Source organism: Piliocolobus tephrosceles, chromosome 3, assembly GCF_002776525.5.
Source record: "Piliocolobus tephrosceles isolate RC106 chromosome 3, ASM277652v3, whole genome shotgun sequence".
NCBI classification, from domain to species: Eukaryota; Metazoa; Chordata; class Mammalia; order Primates; family Cercopithecidae; genus Piliocolobus; species Piliocolobus tephrosceles.
The window spans coordinates 156598854-156605381 of record NC_045436.1 but is presented as its reverse complement, the minus strand read 5'-3'; the positions used below and the strand labels follow the sequence as shown (position 1 = coordinate 156605381).

At 34.1% G+C, this 6528-nt stretch overlaps 1 long non-coding RNA gene across 1 annotated transcript; it reads left to right on the top strand.

Annotated features, from left to right (window-relative positions):
• The first annotated feature begins 657 nt into the window (after positions 1-657).
• LOC111549844 lies at positions 658-5353 on the top strand. The gene is made up of 3 exons (XR_002733847.1): positions 658-836; positions 1609-1807; positions 5035-5353. It is a non-coding gene; the product is annotated as an uncharacterized LOC111549844 (long non-coding RNA).
• The last annotated feature ends 1175 nt before the right edge of the window (positions 5354-6528 follow it).

Below are 6528 nucleotides of genomic sequence, written 5' to 3'. Positions count from 1 at the left end.
TGCAGTGGCGCAATCTCACCTCACTGCAACCTCCGCCTCCTGGGTTCCAGCAATTCCCTGCTTCAGCCTCCTGAGTAGCTGGGATTACAGGCACCCACCACCACACCTAGATACTTTTTGTATTTTCATTAGAGATGGGGTTTCACCATCTCGACCAGGCTAGTCTTGAACTCCTGACCTTGTGATCCACCTGCCTCAACCTCCCAAAGTGCTGGGATTACAGGTGTGAGCCACCGCCTCAGGCTGTGTTGCCTTCATTTCAATGCATTATCTGCCTTGGTGTTGGCAAATGTGACTACCAAAATTTCCAAGTTTTGTATTATCAGTTTGTAAAAGCCAGCAGAAAGGAGTGTCTTTACTCAAAACTATGGAAGAAATTATGCTGTACTCTCATCCCTGTAATGAAAAAGGGTAATTAGATTCAAAAGAATAGCTTGGACTAATGATAAGAAGGAAATGGACCATCAAAGGAAATGTAGCCTGTGTAACGGAATGAATGTTTAGATCCTCCCCAAATTCATATGTTGAAATCCTAAGACCAATGTGATGGTGTTAGGAGGTGGGACCTTTGGAAGTTGATTAGGTCATGAAGGCAGAACCCTCATGATTGTGATGCATGCCCATATTTAAAAAAAAACTAAAGATGGACATCTGTGAACCAGAAAGCTGGATCCGCATAAATAGAGATAAATTCATGTTTTTGGAGAAGACAATTGAATATTGTCAAGATGTCTTTCACTAAAATGATCTGCAAATTCAAAGTCATTTCTGTCAAAATCTCAGCTGTCATTTATAAAAATGTACAGCTATAAAGCTGTATACACTGATACTTAAAGGTATATGAAGACGTAAGGATGCAGTATAGCAAAAATAATTTTGAAAAAGAAGTAGAAAATTGAAGGACTGAAACTATCTAATTTCAAAATTTGTTATAAAGTCATAGCAATTAAGAGTACACTGGTAGAAGGATAGATATGTAGATCAACGGAAATAAACTGAGAGTTTACAGATGAATTTTTACATCATGGTAAATAGATTTTATACAAAGATGTCAAGAAAATTTAATGGGATTAGAAAACTCTTTAGCAAATGACAGTCAGTCTGTCAGACAGCCACAGACAAAACAACTTTGACCCTTACTTTAGATCATACACATATATGTAACGGCTAAAACTATACACAAAAATAATGATTCATACAAAATTAAAATGTAAATTGAATTCCACCAAAATTAAAAATATTTATAATTCAAACAACATCATGAAAAAATGAAATGACAGGCCATAGATTGAAGGGAAATAATTACAGATTCTATATCTGAGAAAAGACTTATTATCTGAATATGCAAAATTTTAAAACTCATAAAATATTTTTACAACTCCCATATTTTTAAATGTGAAAAAAGCTTCAGTAGACATCTTAATAAAGATTATGTAAAAATAGCAAACAAGTACATGAAAACTGGCTCAGTAACATTAGGAAAATAAAAATTGAAACCACCATCCGATACTACTAGACACCTACTAGATTGATTATAATATAAAGACAGACAATGAAAAATATTTCTGAGTATTTAGATCAATGAAAACCACCATACATTTCTTGTAGGAATGTGAAATAACAGTGACACTTTAGGAAATATTTTGGCAGTTTCCTTAAAAATAAAATATAAGAAACAAAAAACCAAATACCACACGTTCTCTCTCATAAGTGGGAACTAAATGATAAGAACTCATGAATACAAAGATAGGAACAATGCATATGGGGCCTATCAGAGGTCGGAACGTGGGAGAAGGGAGAGAATCAGGTAAAATAACTTATTGGTACTTGGCTTACTACCTGGTTGATAAAATCATCTCACAACAAACCTCATGACATAAGTTTACCTATATGACAAACCTGCATAAGTACCCCTGAACTTAAATGTAAAACTGAACCAACAACAACGACAAAAACCTAAGTCCAAGTAGAAAATCGAAGTACAATAACATCATGCAACTACAATTACTGATAAAATGCAAAAGGAGAAAATAATGAGTATTGAAGGGTCCAAGGAGCAAATGAAACTCCTTCTGGTGAGAATGTAAATTGTTGCAATCATTTAGAAAACTGTTTCCACTTTTAGGTGTGTACCAAATAGCAAAGAGTACATCTATACACATGGGAAAGACATGCAACAGAAAGTTTATGACAGCACAGCTCATTTTACTTAAACATCAGAAAGAACCAGAATGTTTAACAATCATGTAATAAATTAATTTTTATGTTCATTGAATGGACCACTGTAAAACAACTGGAATGGAAAATCTACAAATAAGCTTGAGAATATGGATAAATCTTACAAACATAATGTTGAGCAAAACACTGAATGATATATAAAGAAAGAATATACAGTGAACAAAGGACAAATATATATATTTGTGTAAATATGTATATAGTTTGTATATTTCATGCAATTAATGTCAAATTCCATTAATCTCATGTAACATGAAAGTTTTGCTTGATTTGATTTGTTCGTGTTTCTATTTTTTCTCTTCCATTTACTTCTCTTTTTTTGCCTTTCTCTTTCTTCTTCTTTCTTTACTTTTCTCTTTAATACGTCCATCTATCCATTTCTTATTCCTGGAAATATTAAATGAAAATCTCCCTATTTATTATACATATCCAATTTATTGTGTACAACAAACTTAGTTTCTTCAAACAGGCCATTTTAAAAAATGATAGACTGTTTTAACAGAAGTTCCAGGTGAGCAGAAAAAATAAGCAGGGTAGGCAGAATTCCACATACTACCAAGCCAACGCCTCTCAACACAGTTCCCACTAATACTAGCATCTTGCATTGGTATGCTATGTAGTTTGGACATTTGTCCCCATCCAAATCTCATGTTAAAATGTAATCCTCAGTGTTGGAGGGACGACCTGGTGGGAGGTGTGTTTGTCATGGGGGAAGATCCCTCATGAATGGTTTGGGCCAACTTCTTGGTGATAAGTGAGTTCTTGCTCTGATCTCCCACAAAATCAGGTTGTTTGAAAATGTGTGAGAAATCTCCCCTTCAGTCTCTTTCACTTGTTCCTGCTTTCTACGTATGATATACCTGTTCCTGCTTCACCTTCTGCCATGATTGAAAGCTCCTTTGCTGGGCATGGTGGCTCACACCTGTAATCCCAACACTTCGAGAGGTAGAAGCTGGCGGATGGTTTGAGTCCAGAGTCCAGGAGCTCAAGAGCAGCCTGTGCAACATGATGAAAAGAATTTCATGCCCTGAGAGGTTTGTGTGTCTATAGAACTTTTCTTTAGAAATCAGTTCAAACCACTTACCTGTCACCTTTTCAGTTAATTCTCATGGTTCACTGTAATGTCTCCAAGTAGCAAGTTCTATACTGATAGTCCCATTTTGCATTGAATCTAAAGAATAAAGAGACCAAGTACACTTGTAAGGACACATCACAAGAGATAAATCGAATTAGGAATAAACTTAGATTTTTGAATTGATTCTTCAATTCAATACAGTTATTTGCTGTGTCTCTTTTATAAGGGCTCAAGTATAACAGAAAGCAACCCTCTTACCTTTTCCCTAATAAAATGTATGATGTTTCAGTAAGCACAGAAAGAGACATAAGATATTACTAGCGCAGCTGTATTATTAAAATTATAGGAAAATATATTTTATATGCTTCCGCTTTTATTTCCATGTTTAATCAGTAATTAAATACTGTATGTGTGGAACTCACTAGTTTCACGTTTCCCCTTATTTTGCCAAAACTTTGTTGGGAAATTCTGTCAAGTTTGAAATAAAAAATAAATCTGCAATGTTACTTGTTAGCTGTTGAATCACTACCAATACTTGGTAAATTTAAAAGCAGTTTTTCCCCAAAAGTTTCATTCTTGAAACAAAAATTATGTTTTACTTGCAATAATTTAGAGTAAATAAAATATTTTCATATGTATTCTCTTAATCTGAGCATCTGTTTGAAATTCATATAATCATTCACATTTTATAAATGAGGAAATTGGGGTCAGATAGTTTAAAGAATTTTAAAGAGTTAAGCATGTCTTAATCCTTAAATAAAAGAACTAAAATCAAAATCCAGACGTTCTTGCTCCAAGTCAGTAACATTGGCAAGTTCATCGGAATAATACTTACTAAGAGTTTACCATATGCCAGGAATTATTTTAACTGTTGTATGTGTATTGTCTCATTTAATAATTAAAAGCACTAAATAAAATATCTATTAGTAATATTCTAGGCTTACAACTGAAAAATTGTAGGTATTAATGCCTTGGCTAGTTGAGAGTCTTGCTCTGTTGTCCAGGCTGGAGTGCAGTGGTGCCATCTCTGTTCACTGCAAGCTCCACCTCCCAGGTTCACGCCATTCTCCTGCCTCAGCCTCCCGAGTAGCTGGGATTACAGGTGCCCACCACCACGTCTAATTTTTTTTTTGTTTGTTTGTATTTTTGTATTTTTAGTAGAGATGAGGTTTCACTGTGTTAACCAGGATGGTCTCAATCTCCTGACCTCGTGATCCACCCACCTCGGCCTCCCAAAGTGCTGGGATTACGGAGTGAGCCACCGCACCTGGCTGAGTCAAACTATTTATTTGAATATTACTGTATAGTCATACAGTATCTGTATAGTCATATTTTTTTACTCACCTTAACTTTGTGTCCTAAGTTAACATGGTCAGAGGAAATCTTGTCTAAAAATGTGACATGCATCTGTTTAGAAAAAATAAAGAAGTCTCACATACACATTTATATCATTGTAAAGTTTGGAGATCTAAAGAAAAAAAAATATTTTCTTTAAAATGAGAGAAAAAAGTTGAACATTTCAGTCCAGTTGAATACAAAATATTTCTGCAATCCACTCAACTATGGAGGCTATGAATGTATGTTACATTTCTAAATGTGAGGAGATTTATACACAGAATCTTTAATTTTTTGTTTTGTGTCATTTTGAAGGGTTACAGAATTTAAGAGAGTTTTTATCACCTGTTAAAATAAGACTAGTGTTCTGTCTACATTTTTACCCTCAGGCAACAAGTTGACAAATGGACATGAATCTCACCTCTGAGAGTTTCATAAGCTGGTATTGTCCTGACATTGTAAAGTGTTTACCACAAAAATCCTGTACATCCATCACCCAGGGCCAGCGTTTGCCTGATTCCAATTCCACTGACATTGAAATCTAAAGCTCTCTGTGAGTCATTTATCACACTTATTAAAATGTTCCATTGTGAATTGGAATAGCAATTCACTATTATTTCAGAGTGCTGCCCAAGGGGCATTCTATGCAGCAAATCTTAATGCTTTATTGAAATAGTAGTTTGGTTTTAATAAATGATTCTTTGCAAAGGTATCTTGCTTTCATTATGAAAGGTGATGTTGGCTTTCTAAATCTGGTATCCGTGCCTAAGATTATGTAGATATCTCTGTTTAGTATTGCATTTGCCTGCCCTAAATAGTCCATCCCTAATATTTTCACAAAGATATGTCAATTGGATTAATTAGGCTATTGCTTAAGGGGTATCTTTTGAAATTCTCTTTGAAGTGGAGTCAAATTACCAACATATATTGAATAACTTTGAAATAACAGATACATTTCATAGGAATAAAAATACATTTTTTTCATAAGAAAGGAGGCATTTTCACAATAGATAGAGCAGAACATTTTTGAATAGATCTTACTATTTTGAACAGCAGACTTTCTCCCACATCAAGATTTGTTACTTTTTTTTTTAGAAACCTTTGACTACATCACTGCCCACTCCAAAGTTCTCTCTCTCTCATATTCATTCTTGCTGTCTATTATTTGCTCATGGTAACTTTGTGAATAGCTCTATCTACTTGACATCTGACTAGAGAATGAAAAATAAGTAATTTCGTAAAAGTTCTAATTCCCTTTTTCCCACTTGAAGGTTCAGTCACGGTGAATCCAAAACAATAGATTCTCTTTTACTTTGGAAAGAAGGAAGATTTTCATAACGTAAAGTAACATATAACAGTATAGTTGGTATAAATTGATGGTGTTTCCTTTGATAGTTGAAACAGGACATTATGTAATTTCATACTTATATTCCCTCATTAGACAATACAATCATTAAGCTATAGGCTAAATTATTTAACCATGGCTACACAGCAAATAAGAAGAGACCAAAAATGCAGCTTTTAACAGAGAAATCTTATGTCCTATCCCTGCTGCTAGATTGTGTTTCTCAACCTTGATATGTCCCTATAAATACCTGCTTATTATTTCTTTTTAGTCAGGAAAATTGACTTGGAGACTAACTATATATGTACTTGAATATATATATATATATATTCAAATCTGACCCAGTAACTTTATATCAATTTAACATCCTGAACCATAGGAGATTTAAAGTTTGAAGGTGACTTTAATTTTGTTGCCCTGCCATCTGAAAATTCTGAAATATCTATATGAAAAATGTACAGGGGAGTATGCTCCCCATCTATAGCTATAAGCAAGAAAGATGGCATATGATTAGATTTCTTATGCTAGACAGCAAGAA